The following is a 21376-nucleotide window of genomic DNA, read 5'->3' on the forward strand; positions in this document are numbered from 1 at the left end:
AGGAGAGATGCTACTTGGAAACAGAGATACGTTCGATGAGAGACGCCTCCGAAGAGTTAAATAGTAGGTTTGAAACTATAAACCAAATGAGTAAGAACTTCTCTGTCCAAGCCAGTGAAGGAGATAAAAGACTCCATGAATCAGAAGAGGAGAACAGACTGTTGATAGAAGAAAAGTCAAGGATGCAATTAGCGCTGGAAAAAGCAGAGGGTGACTGGGAAAAAGAAAAATATCAGTTGGAGAATGACAGGTTGATCTTGTCAAGTAAGCTGGAGAAGGCCTACGCTGATTCTGCCCAGTACCAGACTTTCATGGCTCAAGTTGACGCAGCACTGGAAGCATCTCAGAAAGAGGTTCACAGGCTTACTACAGAGCTGGAAGCCTCTAAGGAGAAGAGTTACCACTTCAACACAGAACTAAGTTCATTGAGAGAAATCTTTGAAGGGTTAAATATCAGTTTTGAAACTGTAACCCAAGAGTGCAAGAATCTCTATGTCCAAGTCAGTGAAGGAGATAAGAAACTCCATGAATTAGGAGAGGAGAAGAAACAGTTGGCCCAGGAAAAGTTAGACGTGCAGACAGCACTGCATAATGCAGAGAGAGTGCTGCAAGCGAAACGTGTCTCCCTTTAGCGGCGCACACAAGCAGAAAATATGCTGCAGAGTCAGCTGCGAGAACTGCGTACACATCTGCAGGACACCAAGGAGAAATGGGTGAATGCTGAAGAAAAGCAGCGAGTTCTGCAGAAAGAAAGTTTCCAGACTGCCTACAAAATAAAGATGCTGCAAGATTATTTGAGTACCCAGTGTGTCCCCAAAGAACAGCATGAGGAGCTGAAGGCCACACTGAGCATAACCAGAGCCTCGCTGGAGGAAGAGCTAAAGCTAGCAGCTGAACACACATCTCAGCAACTCACAGCTGCAGGCGCAGATCGCTGAGCTCAAGACACAGCTTGCCAAAAAGGAGGAGAGAGAGAAGGTGTCCGTCTGTCAAGTGGCTGGCCTGACACAGCGCTATGAGGTCAAAATGGCCGATGCCTGCAAATTCTTGGACCACACTGCCCGTGATAAGGTCCGGCTGCAGCTGGAGCTGTACAATGCCCGGGAGGAGTTCCCGCAGCTGCAGATCATAAATGAAGAAGATGAAACATATTTAAGCTTTACTCTGAGTCAGCTGGGAGATATGGAGTCGCGACTCAACTCCAAAGAAGCCGAACTGACAACTGCAATGAGTGGGAAAAGAAGTGCAGCAGGACAGCTTCAAGAGCTGAAAAATCAAATAGCTGGTCTTAATGAGAATTTAGGTGATACCACGAAACGGCAGTCACAAGAGAAGACCATGGAGCGTGAATTCTATGTTCCCACTTACCCATGTGAAAAGTCTGCACCCGTCCTTTATGCCCACATTCCTGATGTCCATGCCTCTGCAGTGGAGTTGAACGTATCCATTGGGAAGTTCCAGATTCCAAAACTAAAAGAGATATATTGGTCACAAAAAGAGACCACGGAAAGTGAATATGTCCCCTCTGCTGCATGTGAAGAGCCTGAAGTATCTGTTCCCAATGCCCCTGCTATGATGTTAGACGGATCCCGGGTGAAGTTCCTTGCTATGCCTAATGTTCTTGATGCTGATGCCAAAGCTCTTTTAATGAGGATAAATGCACCTCTCACAGATTTCCCATCAGCACTTGACGTACACATTAAGTTGGCCTTCCATCAAGGTTTCCCTGAAGAGCCTGGAGGATCGTCCGGAGAACGCTCTTGAGAGGGGGGAGTCATGTCAGGGTCTCCTAAACCTCCTGCCTAGCCATAGTTCTTCTTTGTCCACTGGGTGTGCTGCTGTCTTCTGTTTCCTCTGGGTTCCTCTGCCTGCCTGTCTGTCTTCTTGTTGCTCCTGTCTCTGTCCTTTATAGCTCTGCTTCCTGTCTGTTGCTTTTGCCTTTGCTTCAAGTCAGACTCCTATCACATGCCTCTTTCTTTGATTCTGATCTGTTCCTGTACCTGTATTTGTAGTCTGTTCACAGTAAAGGCCCTTGCTAGTAATCTGGCTTGTCCCTGTTTGTTCCTTGCTCCCCGGTCTCAGTCCCTGCTCCCCGGTCTCAGTCCCTGCTCCCCGTTCTCAGTCCCTGCTCCTGGACCTGTCCTGCCCCACCTGTCCTGTTCCAGTCTCCTCGTTGCCGACCTCTGCTTGTTACCTGACTTCGCTACCTGCCGCCTGCCTCGGACCCCTGCTTGTGACACTTACTACGCTCATGCTGTTCCGGCCACCGAGATCCTACCCGCCACAGGAGTCTCCCGTGACAGAGCCCCAAGATATTCCTCTCAATCTTATCCAGACGAACACCTATGCACCTATCTATATTATCCAAAAGGTGATCCATCTTGGCCTCCATTCTGCCCCTGTATTGCTCTATGTAGTGGTAAGTCATTTCGATACCACTCAAATAATTCAACATGCGGGCGACAGAGCTGGATCTAGTGCAAGGAGTGCTGGTTTCATCCAGATGGACATTGGCGTGGCTGGTTGCTAGAGGAGGTGACCAGGGGACTTCTGGACAAACATCGACATGGCTGGTTGATGGCAGTGAAAACTCTGGAACATCGAATTCGGCTTCGGTGGGTGCAGGGGCACTTCTGGGGCCCGGCCAATGAACTTGCTCATGGTCGATTTTGGCCATTTTCTTCTTCACGTACAAAGGGCCAGGCTCCGTTGCCTTGGGAGCCTTCGGAACCTTTTCTTTAGGCACCTTTGGGGTTGGCTTGGAAACAGCTTCCGACTTTCGCTTTCTTATGGTCGGCACAGCAGAAGAAAGCAGGTTCCTGCGTTTATAGAATCAGGGTTGATCCATGGATGCAGATGGAAAAATGCACAATACAGTATCTGTACAAGAGATCATTCAGATAGATATCAGCATGTGGGAGGCTATGCAATTTGTGTCACCTTTGATGCACTGTGTCCCTATTTAAATTGTTTGGAGGGCATGTACACGAGCTGCATGTGTTAAAAGTGGGCATAGTGTATACTAAACCTGTTGTCCATTACTTTATAAATACACCATCACTTATGTTGATTCAATGCACATTGAATATACATCGAATACATATCGAATACACATTCCTCTGTGCTTGATTTTTTTTCTAAAGCAGCGATGCCAAGGAAAAGTATTTAAAAGGTTTTCATTATGAGAATACAGGATATGTACAAGAAAGGACACGGAAATTTACAGATCCAACACTGGTTAATTAATGGGCTATCATGCCCATAGTAAGGCAAAAAGTGTAAAGCGGAGTTCCCCAGTCACAACAGAGTAAGTATTTTTTTTTTCATTCTGTAATTACTGTACTACAATACTTGTATAAGGTTGCATATCCAAATGCATTTGTTTGTTTACTTGTTTTCTTTGCAATTAGATTCTAGACTAATACAGTAACAAATGTACTACTTTTAGATGAAAATATTAAAGGTATTTTTTTCTACTGCTGATTTTATGACTCAAAGCGTCTTGCATATTAAAATGCATATTTTTGTTTAGTTATTTTCTTTTCATTTATTTTAGAATACTGTATACAAATACATGTATTTGTTTTTACTTATTTTTGGGCCTAATAAATTGTTCCGTTTCCTTTAAACTGAAGGACAGAAAAGCGTCTGGTGGATGAACTCAGCGAGGCTAATGATGAGCGATGGCAGAAACAGTCAAGACTATTCTAGGGAAGAGTCACAATATCACAGCATCTGAGACCAGCATCAGGTTAATGAGACTCCAATTGGGATGGAAATATGGACGTGTAAAGTAAGTGTCTTACCTTAATAATGTACAGTATATTGCAATAGTATGCAGAGTGACAACACAGGGTTGATACTGTGCTGTAAGTATTGTGCAGCAGTTAGGACAGTACAGCTAAAGTGTTGTACAGTACTTTAGTTAAGGGTGGTTTGCCTGTACAGTCCCTGTAAAATTCTTCCTTGTCATTACAGAGCGTATGATAAGGGAGGCCCACAAGATTAAAAGAGTGGACCAAGCACAGGCATGGATTGAAATTGGTGAGAGTTTCAGGATGTCATCTTTTCTGATGAGACAACAGTAGCTCTTGAGAGATTTGCCACTTTTGCATTCTACAAAAAAGGATGGCTATCTCTGAAGCCGCGGCCCAAGCACCCACTGAAGATGCATGTGTTGGGTGCGATCTCTAGACGTGGACCAGGATGCATAATCATCTTTGAGGTAAAATAATGCACAAAGTCACATGCTGTAGCCTTATGCACTATACAACTGTAGTGCATTCTGACCCCAATGTTAATCTTGTTCATTGTTTTTTCTTTTCTTGTTCCAGGAATCATGGATAAAGTATTTTTTCAAGTGCAAATTGTCACCCTATTGCTCAACACATTAGGCATGATTTCCCATCTGATGGTCACCGTTTTTTCCAGGACAATGACCCTAAACATACCGCCTCTATGACCTATATTCTTGCCAGCAGGATCAACTGGGTTAATACGCCACCGGAGTAAGTGTTCCAGTGTACTGTAACTGTTTGATTGTTTTAAACAGTTTTTATCTGAACAAGTAATTCCCCATTTTTCCCCCTCATATTCAAGATCATAAGATTTGAACCCGATTAAATTGGTCTGACATGCGATGAAGGATCATTTATGAAAGGTTTAAGTCATGCAACAAAGAGGAATTAAGAAAAGGAATACTGAGTTTCTAGAACGACATACTCGCTGTACAAAAATGCAACAATTATATTGAAAATATAAGCAGCATTTTGCCCTTACTGTTAGAGAGTAATGGTCAGGACACTGGCATGTAGTAAGGAACTGTACTGACTGTATTAAGGTAAGTATAGTGCAGGTTAGTATGGTACCTGTTTCAATGTTAGCCTTACATTAAAATGTACTGTTATTGAACATTAACCATTTAATATCTATGCTTACTCTCTACTTTCTACAGTATATATCATATAGAATACGTGCATTATTTGTATTAGACATGTGTATTACCTATTATTTCTAATAATTAATTATAGTTTACAGGTAAGGTTAATTATAGTTTATTTGTTTTGTGTTCCTGTCAATAGAGTTACACAGTCAAAGCTTTCAATTCCCTAATCCTGCAGCCATTTTATTTTCTTTCATTGTAAATTAAGCACTACAAGAAGGGGGGGGGAGTCCAAGTTTATTGTAGTGTGTGCATAATAACAGTGAATAGTTTTTCCTAATCCCCCCCTCCCTCAATGACAAAAGAAATCCAGGCTCGTTTATGCCGAGTGATATGACTCAGCTAAACCCCATGGCCAGGGGAGGTGTGGAGATCAAGCATTGTACTATAGAATATATTTTTCCTTGGCTTTAACATTGGCAGTGAAGTCATTCTTGAGAAATAACAATGCACGACTTATCACCCCTGCAAATGCGTGCAAAAACAGCAAAGACAATTCTCAGTCAAGAATCAAAGGCTCAAAGATAATGTGCCTTTTGTTTTTTAACTCACGTCTCATGACCAGGCAGGGGGAGGTGTGGAGAACACATCCAATGCTTTTGCTTTGGCTTTGGGTGGGGAAAGGTGCAATGAAGTTAAGCCGTCTTTGGCTAAAGCTGTGATGACAGTAGAATGAAAATAATTTGAACTGTTCTAAAATGTAATAAAAGTTAAAGCTCCCCTGAGAACATGTTTCTGTGTGTGTGATATTTCCATAAACAACTTGGAAGGTTTTGAATAGCATTCCCCTTCCTTAAAAAAAAAAAGTATACGCCACACCTGTTCAAGAAATAAAAAGGAAGTGATTTTATGAATGTAAAAAATGAAAATAAATATTTAAAAAAATGCATAACATTATGTTTTCTTAAAATCACTAATTTATTAAGCCCTTGTCGAGAAATTTAAAAATATATATTTTTTTCTGACATTGGCTTAACATTGGCAGTAAAGTCATTCATGAGAAACAACAATGCAGGACTTAATTTATTTATTTCGTTTTTAATATGTATTTTTGGGGTTTCTTATCCGAATTAATTACACATGCAAAGTCTAATTACTGTATACTGCAAAATGCAACATTATTGATAAAAGAGAACAGTAACATACTGTGCAGCAGTATTTTCAATTACCAGGAAGTGGAATACTGTAAAAGCAAAAAAAATCTTGTTATGAAATTTTAGTACAGATTATGAAATATGCAGTAATTGAATCGATCACATACTGTACTGTACAGTACTACAATGAATACCGTAGTGTGTTGTCAGAAATATTAGCGTGGCAACGTTTTAAAAGCGTGAAGCTGGTAATTCTGACGGACTGTATAAAAGTAAAAAATGCAACGTTTAAAAAAAGCAAAATTAGAGTTCCATCGAACTTCATTCTTATCTTTTGCTGCTCGATTCAAAGTTTCTTTACTGGAAAAAAAAATGATGCTATTATTTCCAGTACTGTGCATGCGTCAACTTGCACTATATGGTGCATGTCTAAAAGCCTACTGTACACTACTGTAGTTTCATTGGGAATTAAAGGTAATACTGTATAGTGTAACACTGTATATTACATTTTATTTACCTTTATTATAAACTTTGCCAATCTGGTGGAGATGAGCCAATGTCAGAGGTGTATTGTGCGTAGAAGCAGGGGTCACTCATGTCTTCTGCATTATAGTTAACAGGTGACTGCTGGTAGTCAGATGGGGCCAGAAGCAAAGATTATAATCAGGAGGGTTCACTAGATTTTCAGTGATGGTCGGCCAGCAATTGCAATCGTATTGGCAAGCAAGGGGGTTTTGTGCATAGAAGCTGGGGTCACTAATGTCGTCTGCATTATATTTGACAGTTGACTGCTGAAGCTGGTAGTTAGATGGGGCCAGGTATCAATGATTGTTGTCTTGTGGGGTCAGGTAGCAAGGATTGTAATCAGGTGATTCACTAGGTTTTCAGTGACGTCAGTCACGATCGTCCCGTTATTGCAATCGTATTGGCGAGCCGGGGTTGGTACATTGCGGGTTCGGGAAATATGAATCTTAAATGGATTAAACCCGACCTTTTTCCAGTTAAAGTTGCCATTAGCAAACATACTGGCAAAACCTGGGAGCACAGACCAATAACCCCTGCTATCTCTCTCAGGAGGGGCAGTGTGAAAAAAGCAATCCTCATTAGTTAAAGTTTGCCTTATCGAGTGCTTCCACCCACAATGGTTAGGTGAAAATTTGAAATAATCGTAGTTCTCAATGATATGATGATATATCTCTGCTAAAGTCACCTTCTTATCTGTTCCAGCATTAATTGCAGAAAATAGTAGATATGCGTAACTGACATTCGGTTTTGAAATAAGACTTGGCATGATGTCGAATGTACAGGTTCGGTCTATTTAGCAATTGTGAGGGCATAGCAATTGAGAATAGTGTACCCAACATTGTGGTTACTGTAGATACTTAAATTATGAAAACGCCTACATTTGATAACGTCTTCAGCGACCAAGGTCATTTTACAATGGATCACTGTTGTGGACTCTCTTTTTATCTGGTTTTTAAACAACGGCAAATTGACACGTACAGTAACTGTGTTTCAGTTTGCACTGGATTGTGCAAAGGGGATTCATTGTTCCACCTGGCGAATACGTGAAGAACTGTACCCAAACAAATCAAAATCCAGGTAATTCAAAGAAATCAACAACGCTAAACACAGGTATGATTGGTGTGATTTGACATGTTAACGCTAGTGTTCGCTGAGATTAACGAGAGAATCACTGGTGGAATACAGCAGACTTTACAAAAACAGCTCAGAGAAATGTTCGAATAACGGCTGCTGCATCTGTATAATTGTGCAGAATGTTAAGTTTACTGAGATGAATTTGAGGTGATGCACCATACACTAAGTCTACACAACAAATGCTAATGCAAATCATTGACAATGCAATGTGCTTTCTGACCAGGCACTTAAACAATATTTATTTATATAAGGTGTGTCCAGTTTGATATACAGAAGGTTTCGGATGTCAGTTAGTCAATATTCAAACCAAAGTTTAGATGGGAGTTGAACCATACATCCAAATATTAAAATATTTTAGCTGAAGCTAGGTTAGTGTTACAGTTGGCTCTAATTAGTATCTCTAGTGTGAGAAGCTTTAGAAGTTTAGCCTTTGTTTAAAATGACATCGTTGCAGTTTTGTCTCTGTTAAAAATAGGTCTGTTTTGATTTATTCATCTTTCGACCTGATACTCAATTTGAGAAATCAGATCGCTGTACATTTCCATTTGGAGCTGTGTGTATGTATGATAGTAGTATCAGCATACTATATATGTGTATGGTGGGTATCTTACTAAATGTGGGAAGATTATTTAGATAGATATAACAGAGTAAGACACCCAGTACAGAACCTTGGGAACCCACAGATACCATATAGAAGTTAAAGCCATGATAGACACATACAGCTCAACCTCGTTATAGCACGATCTGCTACAACGTGAATCCGCTAATAACACGGGCTGAGTGTGGCTCTTAATTTAGAATATATCAAAAAAAGTTTGTTTTTTTTAACATTTTTTTTTTACATTTTCCACGCAAAGCTTTATTGCTAACGGACACACACACACACACCTTATAAAATCCAACTATGAAAGCCATCACGTCAAAAAAGAGTGCCCTTACTTTAAGCTATCAATAATAATTTAGCCCCACTGAAACTTGTTGTAGCTGGCACTTAGAAATAAACAAGTAAGCTCAGTCACAGACCTGGTGAAGTATAGTACAAATTCATTACAGCTTTCATTTAATTACTTAGATTAGTTGCGGTCCAAATTAAAATAGTCAGCATTTAAAATCACCCTCCTCATTAACAGCTCTCCCCCCCACAAAATAACTCTGATTTGAAAAAAAACAAAAAAATTATAACAAGAGCGCCTGGATCCCTAGAAGGGGGAAAATTATTTTTAACGATGGTAAAGTGTACTCTGAGATTTATAATAATAATAAAAACTTTTTTTAACGTGTACAGAAATTTAAGAATGGCTGAATGTGTATTCTGGGAAAAGTTAGTATTCTTTATTCCACAAAATTTATTATCTGCCAATTTCATTAACACAAATGTATGTCAAAGAGAACTGCAAAATAATGGGAGTCACCTATAGCTAGCAGCAAACAAACAGATCATAGCTGCCCATCCAGAGAAACACAAGCATGGAAGGGGCGAAACTCAATCATTGCTAGAAAATGAATACAGTAGCTGGAGTTAATGAGAAGTTAACAGGCAAATTGGCTGTAACTTTAGAAACTCTCACACTCTCATACTCCACTCTTGATTCTTCTGGGATCTTGCTGTCGCCAGCCCCCATACCTCCCCCCCCTCCCCTCACGATGATCTGTCAGTCGGAGGAGAGGAGCTGCATGCTGCTGCATAAACAGGAGCACCTCTGCGATGGCTGACCCGGACACCATGTCTGTGCTGTTGGATCCCCAGCAAGCTGCATGTCAGGGAGAGCTGGGAGTGTTATCCAGGCTCTCCCCCTCCAGCAGACTCTGAACCGTGATCGCGGCAGCGATTTTTTCCTTGCGATCCCGGTTCTAATGCGGTTGCATCGGGTGGACTCTGAGCACCACGTTATAACGGGATTCAGCTGTATTAGGATCTTCCTGATAAATACTTTAACAGTGAAACCCCATAGAGAATTGGGTTCTATTCCAGGACACTGTAGATTGTTTAACATGATACTGTAGTCAACATTATCACAAGCCTTGGCAAAATCAAGTAATATTGCACCAGTCAACTATTCCTTTCCACATTTGGTTGTCATTGAATATTTTGAATACAGTTGTTATGTGGAGTGATTTGTGTAAATGACAGTTTGGAATTTAGGCTTCTTATACTGTAAGAGTTGCTTCATTGGCAATGAACACATGAATAGTATTGTTAATATAGAGATTGGTCTGTAGTTAATAATAATAATAATAATATGTTTTTGTATAGCACTGCTAGTTATACGTAGTGCTTTACAGAGACATTTTTGCAGGCACAGGTCCCTGCCCCGTGGAGCTTACAATCTATGTTTTTGGTGCCTGAGGCACAGGGAGATAAAGTGACTTGCCCAAGGTCACAAGGAGCCGACACCGGGAATTGAACCAGGCTTCAAACTCTCAGTGCCAGTCAGTGTCTTTTACTCACTGAGCCTCTCCCTCTCCCTCTCCTTCTCCCTCTCCCTCTCCCTCTGCCTCTCCCTCTCCCTCTCCCTCTCCCTCTCCCTAGTTAAAGTTCTAACCTGAAATTTTCGAATCTGCAGAATCAGTGAATTTGATTTTGGTACACTGAAATAGACTGCACTAGGCGTTCAGATATTATTGGTATTGACTAAAAAAAAAAAAAAGAATGATTCTGTTGGGCCGCCAAAAAAATAGAAATTGTGTCAAAATTGTCCATCTTGACTAAACCTTAAAAAAATCTAAATCTGTTTATATTGTTAGCACCAAATACAATTATTATTTATCAACCAAAAATGTATTTGAAACTGCACACATGTTTTATTATATACGGTAGGTTAACAAAGTAGATCATTTTCACAGTATGGTTATTATAAATATTACATTAATAATTTATATTTACCGACCAGTTATAAATAAAAATACATATTCTGTTTGAATGTAAATTGTATCAATAATGTATTCAACATGATGCAACGCATCAAAATTGATTTTAAAGAACAAATTATTTCATATACACTGTATGAAGTCTTCATACATACATTTTATGAAGGTTTGTGCTACAGGTGCATGTCTTATCACATAAATGTTGACGACGCCCAAAGAGAAAATAAAAAATTATCTTAGTACAGTACAGTACATCGGTCCACTAAATGTGCTACAATAAAAAAAGAAACTAATTACATTTTCGACTCTGACTGAATGCATTGACTCTAGAATTTTGTGTTATGATTTACTTATACACATTGGTGAGGCTGATAATATGTAATGTATTTTCCTTCCCTTTGCAGGAATGATGCATTGCCTTTCCTCAGATTCACTATATTACTCTCAAACACTCCTACTCTTCACACATGAGCTGCTCATGCATTTACAAAACAAGTGTTAGAACAATCAAACCATGATGATGCTCTGGAAACATTCCTCCACTAGGAGTAATTGATTTTGAAAATTCACTGGAAAATCTATAGTTATTAGCTGTCTGGCAGTGTGTCTTTAACTTAATTAAATTAAAAAATATGTCTACCAGTAGCCATAATGCTGTTATCACACAGCAAACATAATCTAGTAAATGATGATGTACAAATAAGAATTAGAGGTCAGTTGCTTCCTATATGTGTAATTGCCATCTGTCAATTTTTAATAGCATAATTAGATTCTTGGTTTATGAAAAAGACTAAGGAATATGGGAAGAAACACATAACATATGTTATTTTCCCTTGGAACATTTTCCACTATACCACCTTGCTGTTCTTACCAAGATGTTTATAAAAATGTTTTAGCTTTTCTTATCAAGATGTTTATAAAAAAAAATTTAAACATTTTTTTTTAAAGTAATTGGCTTTATTACTATTTTTACTGCATATAGTGCACTAATACATTATTCATTCAAAGAATACTGTGAGACTTACACTTTGTTTCAGATGTGAATCACTTCCACGTTACATTATCATTTTATATGCGCTTTATGTCATACAGAAGGAAGAGTTTTTGTAATCACTTGCAATATTACATACTATACACAGGAACAGTCCTGTTAAAATGCTAAAAAAGCAGAAAGAGTAAAAACAGCGGCAATGACACTGCCTTTGAAATAGGTGAACATGGTTTGAATCCCAGTGTCAGTCACGTCACTTGTGACTGTGCCACAAGTTACTTTTATTTCCCTGTCCCGCAGGCAAAAAATAAAGTAGATTATAAGATCTATGGGGCTTGGAGTCTAGGACAAAGTGTCAGGAAAATGATATAGTATGTACTGTACAATAGGGTTAATCCAGTAGGGCTAATCAGTGCGATGTTCAGATGTAGCTGTCCTAACTGTTCTCTCTTCTGAGGTAACATGCATGCCCAAGCATATTGTAGTATTCTATGGCAAGTTCACTGAAACTTATAGAAACCCTGTTTTACGAGGAGAGGCTGGCTAAATTACATTTGCTTACATTAGAAAAGAGGCGTCTCACAAATTTATATGTCAGATACTGTATGGGTAATGAATTCCACATTTTAACTGCCCTTACTGTAAAGAACCCTTTCCTTTGTTGCTGTGAAATCTCCTTTCCTCCAACCTTAAGGGATGACCAGCCCTTTATACTGCCCTTTGGATGAACAGTTTTTTTTTAAAGCTCTTTGTATTGTCCCTGTATATATGTATATAGTTATCATATCTCTCTTACACACCTCTTTTCTAATGGAAATAAATCTAATTTAGCTATCCTCTCCTCATAAATCAGATTTTCCATCCCGTTTATTAATTTGGTGGCTCTTCTCTGCACTTTTTCTAGTTCCATAATGTATTTTTTGTGAAGTAGTGTCCAAAACTGTACTCCATATTAAAGGTGTGGTCTTACTAATGTTTTATAGGGGGTTGTAAGAGACATGTGCAGAGGTACGCAATAGAGACTGGTTTTAAGGTGAACTAAAATAAGCCTTTTATTGCGCCGGCTTCTTTAACACATGAAAATCATCAAACGTATGCAAATAAGGGGTTAAACAAAGCTTCTGCTCCACATGGGAGTATTTCTAGGTAGAGTTGTGGTGTGTTACCCGGGCGCTAACTCTGACCGTGTGTGGTGTTTGATCTAAATATCTTGTTAAAATGTTGTTAAAATGAGAGATATATAATACAACTTTAGATTCCGTGTCCTCGTGTGACTCAAGATACCCCACTAGGGTCTATCCAGGACCCTTAATAGATATGGAACACAAGAAGAGATGGGGGAGCACAGTGTGAGGCAAGATGAGTCTGGGATGTGTTAGCTCTCGCTGATGTTCAATTAACATTAGAGAACCCCTGAGGAAGAAAGCAGCACGCTTTCGAAACGCGTAGGGTGGCTTTTTGGACTCCCACTGTCGCACTGGTGTGCTTCCCCCCTTCCCGAACGGATCCGGTGATGAATCAGCTGTTTCAGGCAGACGTTTATTCTTATATCTACAGACCGGATCGGTTGCAGTAGCTGTCTGAGCAGCAGAGAGGGGATACTCTCAGATTTATCCACCGCCTGTTTACATCTGCCGTCCGGTGAGTGGGTAGTTCACCCATTGCTGCAGTGTGTCCAATCGGCATTCCATTGTCCTTTTACCCAGTTTTTTATTTTTTATATGTCCTGTATATCATTATATGTATATTAAATGTTTTAAATTAGTAATCACCTTGTATCTCAGCTGATACTTATTAGTTGTATTATTGTGTGTCTGTATGTAGTCCCCCCCTTTTCTGTCAAACAGTATCACGCTATGTATTGTGTTTTTCTCTTATTTTAAGCACATCACTACATCTGGAGCCTATCCCTGGCTATCCTACTGGTTGGATATATATCCTTTTAACTACAGGCGCCTTGTTATACATATCCTTTTTTTCTATGCTATCATCCTGACCAGGGGGTCAGAAATTGTATTTCAGGCAGCCCCTTATATGTGGACTATTATCCCCATTTAAGGTTGCACAATATTAATTGTTTTATTCTTCTAGTTAGCGCTACCTAATCTCTGTTTTGTAACTAGTTTTACATACAGCCAAATATAATAAATAATAATGATTTAATACATCATGTCCCACATAGGAAGTAATATTACAAAATGTTGACAGTGTATTACATTTATCTAATCATAATCCTAGTGCTAAATATGTTTGACAACTGGTTAGTTATAAACACTGTCTTTGGAGATGTATAAAAATTTGGTCTGTGTGTTTTTCCCATTTCCATTCATCTCTGTTTAATATAAATATGTAAAATAAATATAGTGTATAGAAGAGATTCATTAACAAATACATTGTTACACAACAGCAGAATGTTTATGTATCCAGTTAGAGAAGTTGTGTAATATTAATATTCATTTTCTAAAAGATTGTATTTGTACATGTGTTTTTAACTTTTTTCTGAGTGACCATACATTTTATGTATACGCAATTGTTTTTACAAATTTCTTAAATCTAGTCGTCAGTCCTCCCCTCTTTGACATACAGCCTAATCCAGGTTAACATCAATCTCCTTGGGCGGTTAATATATCCTTTCGCCGATGCATTTGGCAATCTTCATCTGTGCATTTTAGCATTCACTTGTGCTCACACACAGGCATTGAGCAAAAAATAATTTCTCGGAATGCGGATATGCATGAGGACGACCAACAGTTTAGGCGTCCTCTATTCTTTGAAAAAGCGCCATTCGGCGCGAAATGCGTAAGTGGTTTTATCCTGTACCACGTGTCAATACATTTTTCTAAGAGCTTACTTACTAGCCCTCCATGTGTTCTCTTCGATTGTGCACGCCATCTTTTTTCTTTCTTCTAATCTTGTCCCAGGCTGGGTGGTTAGGCCAACCGCGAAGGTTGCGAGAGAAGTTAACCCCTTCATAATTAGTGATGGTATATGTACTGTAATGTATTTAACGTTATGTTTAATCAGCTATTTCAGGTTGGTTTAGCTTATTTTTCCTATGTACAGTATATAATGGGCAATATATTAGCCATTACATACATAGGAAAAATACAGCTAATGGCAGCCTAGAGCAGGTGATAAAACAAAACTGCAGTATTTCTGTTAATTCCATTCTGATAAATATTGGAGCATGATGTACATACAGTATGACCAGTAATACCCCAACATGCAGTATTAGTTCTACACTGCTGTATGGAAATAACTCATTTTTTAGTACAAATACTGCATTTTTTGATTACAGCAGCTTGATGTATCCAGGCTATTGTAAGTAAACCTGAAACGGGACAAGATTTTAAAGTGGTTTCCCCTTCTGGTTTATTGTTAGATCACATATAGTTGTATATGACTTCACATAGAATAATGGGGTTTATCCTTAGTAGACAAATATTGCCATCTGACAAAACACTATACAGTACAAAGTGGTTTAATTCTTAGATCTCAAATTGTATGCCAGTGTATATATAATATAATATACAGTACAGTCACCAAGTATAATGCACTAGTTTTTTATTTACATATTTGTACACATATTTTCCACTGCAAAAAAAACTGCTGCTGGTGTATTTGTGATTTTGCAAAAGGGGACGTCAAAGACCCATTACTTTCAATTTCCAAACATTTATCATGTTTGATAGTGATTCATGGCTCTTAATAAATAATATACTGTAACTATTCATTATTAAATGAATTATGCAACCCAGTTTTCAAGCTAGGTTTTACAATTTACTGAAAGAACAACTTAGAGCCTGATTCAATTTTGTCTTGAATGGCAATTTCTAGACACTATTGAATGAGCCTGAACAATAGAAAAATATGAAATGCAAAGAAACAAAATGAACATAAATGAAGGAATGTCAGTCAATATTGATTCCAATGAATCAATCCTGAAGCCTTTTTCTGTGTTTATTGCATCTTCACGTTAATCTATTAAGGTTATGTTATACAAATTCCATGTTTCCATGGAAACCATATATCAACATACTTAAAAAACTTTTTTCCTGTTTGTGGCTGATCCATAAGCACTAGAGAAAATATCTCAAAATGCTAATATAGTCCCCCGACTTTGTCATTCAATCTACTAAAATAGGAATCTTATGATAGCTGTAAAAGAACAGCAGGTGAGCTGTTAGATCAGTAAGACAGTTTCAGACTACATATCATGTCAGTGCAACAGAAACCTATACCAAAGACATCATCCAATTAGAGAGACTGCGAGTTATAGGTAGACTTAAATCCTATTTAATAGAGTACAAATACATGTACATAACTCCCAATAGAGTCATTTATACTCCACGTGGAGAGATACCTCAGAAATAGGCCAAGCTGCACATTTAAATGAGCTTTTTGCACATTTTAAGTAGTTGAATTATAGATATTTTAGAGGTGTACATGTGCATCTCTTTGTGTTGCATAGATTATTAGTTTTGGGAGCTATGTATGTTAATGGATACTCAGCTAGATAGGTCAAACTCTATCTCGAGGGCATTGTAGGAAATAAGCAATACAGTGGCTGTGAGGGGACTTTTGTAAAAAGAATATGAGTTCATTGGGTTCTAATTCTTTAGTGTTTACAGTGTTCTTTGTATGTCCCTGGTGATGGTCCACCCTATATATAATGGGGAGTATTGAACTGATGGGCGCTAAGAGGCTAGGTTAAGCTGTGTGACTGAATATTTTCCAGAGGGGGCACCCTTCGGACACCAACCAAGACCCAGAGACTGATGTAAAGAGCCCCTTCTTATAGGAACCTCTTTAGACTTTGGGGTCAGAGGTTTGTAAGATGTCAATTCTTCCAGCCCTGCTGATAGGGACTGGGAAGGATGAGTTAGCCCTTAAAAAGGGATAGGCCGTCTATTTATCTTGTATGCTGCCCATCAGCTGTATTGTTTGAAGATACGGGCCAAATAAAAGCCACTGTTTATTTCCCCAATCTATGTCTCCCAAGTTGTTCCTCTGCATTCATCTCCTACATAGGGTGTCAGAAGTTGGGATGACAGGTGGCCCTTAAATTTCAAAAGGGCCCAGAGACCGTCCGGGAAACGGCTTTGTTTGCCTACAGTTCTTACAACTGCTTGAGCAACAAAACCAAGAACAAAAGAACCAAGTGCAGGAGTGACCAGAATTAAAGGGCTATCATCCAGACAGGAAAGCTATACTGACTGGAGCACCTATGCCACATTCTGACTGGGGGGACTGCGACAGATGGTGACCCACACAATGTACTTACTCTGTGAACAATTTTGACAGCCTCCATATGGAGCTTGAAGCCTGTCGGATAGATATTTGCAGTCTCCGTGCCGAGCTGAAAGTCTCCCAGAAAGAGTTTCACAGTCTTCCAGAAAGGAGGTCCATTCTCTCAATATGGAGTTGGGTCTCTCAAAAACATGTCCGCAGTCTTAGTATGAAAAAATTGGCAGTAAGCCAGCGTGCCACACCACGAACTTAGACAGTGCAAGAGGGTGAATAAAAAGTGATTTATTGCCAAAATAGGAAGAACAAAATTACATTAAAATGTTTCGCGCCCCAGCGCTTTGTCAAAGTGTGGGCGCAAAACATGTTAGTGTAACTTTCTTGGTTTACATGTGGATTACATGTGGCTAGCAACAGAGATCTTTTAAGAGTATTCAGGAATCAGCACCCACATTTATTTAAGTACTTGCCCAGATCAAATGTTATGGTTTTAAGTAAAGTAACTGTTTATGCGATTTCTACCATCACCACTGAGTGCTGCTCTGCTCTAGAGGATGGGACTATTTATTTTCTCTTTATGATATATACTATTATCCTTATCACCACAAAGTCAATGGGGGTCTTTTTAGAAGGATGATGCTATCTCTTCTGTTTTGAGCGGTCTTTTTTTGAGACCATGATAGCAAGTAGAAAATGGAAAAATCCTAAAAATAAGGAAATTGGGGGACCAATGAAAGGCACGTTAAAACTATTCATGATATAAAATGTCATAATATACTAAACAAAGTCATAAATCTACCTCTTGTTAGACATATTAAGTAAATATGTTGTTTTGTTCAAGATGTAGAAAAGAGCTGGAATTTTCATCTTCTTGCAGAACAGATTGGGGCCTATTCACTAAACTGTGATAAAATCAGTGCATTGACGAACAACTTTGCATTGATTTATTGCGCACTAAAACACGTTGGTAAAATACTATTTACTAAGAAAAATTCCAAGTTCGATAAAAATAAAAAAAATCAGTATCGAACGACTTTTTTTTTTTCTAAGTGCTATCGCACTATAATCCAGGCGTTCAGCAACTGATTGAAACTGCAGCCTGGAAGAGCTGCATGGAGATACTGCGTCTCCATGCACGGCTCTTACAGGTGATTGTAGAGTTCCAATATTAAATTTGAAACTGGTGTGCAGGAGCAGGGGGTCTCCTGAACTGAACCGCATTGATTTCAGCTTTGGGGACCCCGCTTCCCGAGATACAGGCCCTGGTATGGGGTGCCATTCTCACTCTGCAAGATTTAAATCTCCCCGGTCACGTGACGCAGAGGATTTTAACATTGCAGGGATACCGGCACCCCATACTGTATCTCAGGAAGCAGGGGGTCCCCAAGGCTGAAAGCTATGCAGTTCCGCTCAGGAGGCACCCTACTCCTGCACACTATTAGTACAAATGTAATTTTAAGCAGCTTCATTAACTTAGCGGCTAGTCACTAAGGCAATGAAGGGGTTAAGGCACAATAGCTTGTTTATTGGGGCAGAGCAGGTGAGTGAAGGGGGTACTTGGCCCAGGGTGGGTTTTTAGGCCTACCGGGAAGGTTGCGGGACAGTGTTGGGTATATCCCCAATTTGATTGGTTGGAGTAAACCATGTGACAGAGTCCATTTTTTAAAGGATGTGACATCATAGAAAGAGTTCACCCGGAGACCCCGGACACCCGTGGGGACCAGCCAGAGACTCCTGGACACCCGTAGGGCTACCAGAGACCCCCGGACACTTGTGGGGACCACCTGGAGATCCCCGGACATCCGCAGGGACCACTTGGAGACCCCGAGACACCTGAGGGTAGCCCTGGAAACCCCAGGACACCCGTTGTGACCCCCGGAGACCTGTGGAGTTCCTGTCGGCTTCTGGTATCAATCCTGTGCAGAAAAAAAAATGATTTGACGCATCTTGCAAAATATCTTTAGTGCCAACCTTTAGCTGGTGACAGAATATTGCAAGATTTTAAAGTTCGATTAGCTTATCACTGTTTAGTGAATAACAGTTACTGACAAAAAAAGCAATTTCGGATTTCTTTGGCTCAGATTGTTAATGGTCGTTAAAAAGCAATTATAGCGCGATACTGCACTGTTATCACTGTTTAATGAATAGCAAAGCAGGCAGTATCACGCAATAAGGGTATTTATCGAACAATAAAACACTTAGCACTGCTTTGTGAATGAGCCCCATTTTCAGGTTTCTTTCTGATGGATATGGCAACAAATTATATCTATGGCGCTCTGCACTAGTAATATACCATATGTATGATACAAAATAATAAATAATAAATAATAAATAAAATTATACAACCAGTGTCGTGGATATTCTCCCTTTGGTATAGGTGCTCCACACGTGGTGGGTACACATGTAAGGAAAGAAAATCAAAACATAGTGTAATACTATTAAACACACATATAAACATGCAACATGAGACAGACGCTGAGAACAACAGGTGACAAATTACAAACACATTTAATAAGGTATATCATTAAAAATACATAAAAATACATAAAAACATATATAAGGATCTGGTAGGATACTCCAACTCAAGTGGGGGTTCCTGCTTACCAAATGTAAGACGGTATCAGGCAATGGATATTGTTAAAGAGTATCCCCTCTTGTGGATGGCCGCTGCTGTAACAAACTCCTGGGCTCACACGTGGAGTCTCCTGCGTGGATAATGCCGTGGATACGTGATGCTGGCGTGGAAGCTGACCGCTGTGGACACCTCCTGCCTTGAGGTTGAAAGCGCGCCAACCGGAGCAGATTCAAATGCGGATGGATTTGCGCCAAAGGAACAGCAGCCCGCATGTAGCAGCTATCGATTCCAAGGGGGACAGTGTTCACCACTGAGTATGGGAGACCTCTCAGACCTCTCAGAAACACCCTACGCATTTCGAAAGTAAGACTTTCTTCCTCAGGGGTAAATGTGATATGAAAAAGTAGTCCCTGTATGTCCCGGTATATGTAGTCCCGTATTAAAGGTGAAGTACACCATTGTGAACTTGATCATGCGCAGATGGATGCGCTGGGACTCTCAGCGTCACAAACATAACATAGACACAAGACAAAATGAAAAATTACAATAAACAACTATTATTAATTAATATATCACACAAAAGTACATTATTAGTACATACATAATTTTTGGAACCATAAGATACAATAAAGCATTATCACTATATAACATGATAATACTTGAAGTGGATAAGGCTGTTAGACCACATATAATAGTATACGTGGCCAATCCACAATTATGCGAGAAGTATAATGAGCAGAATATGCCATAGTGTAAACCAAGTTGGTTAGCTATTATAATAGGTGAATATGGGGTGAAATGAGCCCCGTGGTGTGTTAAAGTATTAAAATGTTATGGTGTGTCAATGTGTATAAGAATATATGTAATGGTATATAAGTGTGACATATGCTAGAAGGGAAGTGATGTGTGGATGTATGATAATATGAACTAATGTGTATTAAAATAAGTGAATATAGAATAATGTGTGAGACTATAGTGATATAAATACAGTGAATAGTCAGTGTAATAATACTTGAAGAAATTATTTAATAAAAAATTATTTAATAAAAAATTATATATATTTTCGTGATAAAGTAATTAATGTGAATTGCTTATATTGCCATATAATAATATTTATTAAATAATATTATCACAGGGAATGAATTGTCCTATGATAATGGGTATATTGATTAAATTAAATGTGGTGTCTAGTACATGGCCTACGATATTTCGCCAAAGGAACCTATATGATGGAGTATAGATCGTGGGGATGGATGATTTATCTTTCCAGAAGGAATGGCTTCAGGTCGAATTCTATGTTTAGTCCTTTGGCGCAAATCCATCCGCATTTGAATCTGCTCCGGTTGGCGCGCTTTCAACGGCAAGGCAGGAGGTGTCCACAGCGGTCAGCTTCCACGCCAGCATCACGTATCCACGGCATTATCCACGCAGGAGACTCCACGTGTGAGCCCAGGAGTTTGTTACAGCAGCGGCCATCCACAAGAGGGGATACTCTTTAACAATATCCATTGCCTGATACCTTCTTACATTTGGTAAGCAGGAACCCCCACTTGAGTTGGAGTATCCTACCAGATCCTTATATATGTTTTTATGTATTTTTATGTATTTTTAATGATATACCTTACTAAATGTGTTTGTAATTTGTCACCTGTTGTTCTCAGCGTCTGTCTCATGTTGCATGTTTATATGTGTGTTTAATAGTATTACACTATGTTTTGATTTTCTTTCCTTACATGTGTACCCACCACGTGTGGAGCACCTATACCAAAGGGAGAATATCCACGACACTGGTTGTATAATTTTATTTATTATTTATTATTTATTATTTTGTATCATACATATGGTATATTACTAGTGCAGAGCGCCATAGATATAATTTGTTGCCATACTCATCACCTGACTGGGGGTCAGGATTATATCACAGGCTGCCTGCCTATTGGGATATAGCGCTACCTATTTGTTTTCCATTCTTTCTGATGGATGACTGAATATTGCTTTAC

Source organism: Ascaphus truei, chromosome 2 (assembly GCF_040206685.1).
Source record: "Ascaphus truei isolate aAscTru1 chromosome 2, aAscTru1.hap1, whole genome shotgun sequence".
Lineage (NCBI taxonomy): Eukaryota > Metazoa > Chordata > Amphibia > Anura > Ascaphidae > Ascaphus > Ascaphus truei.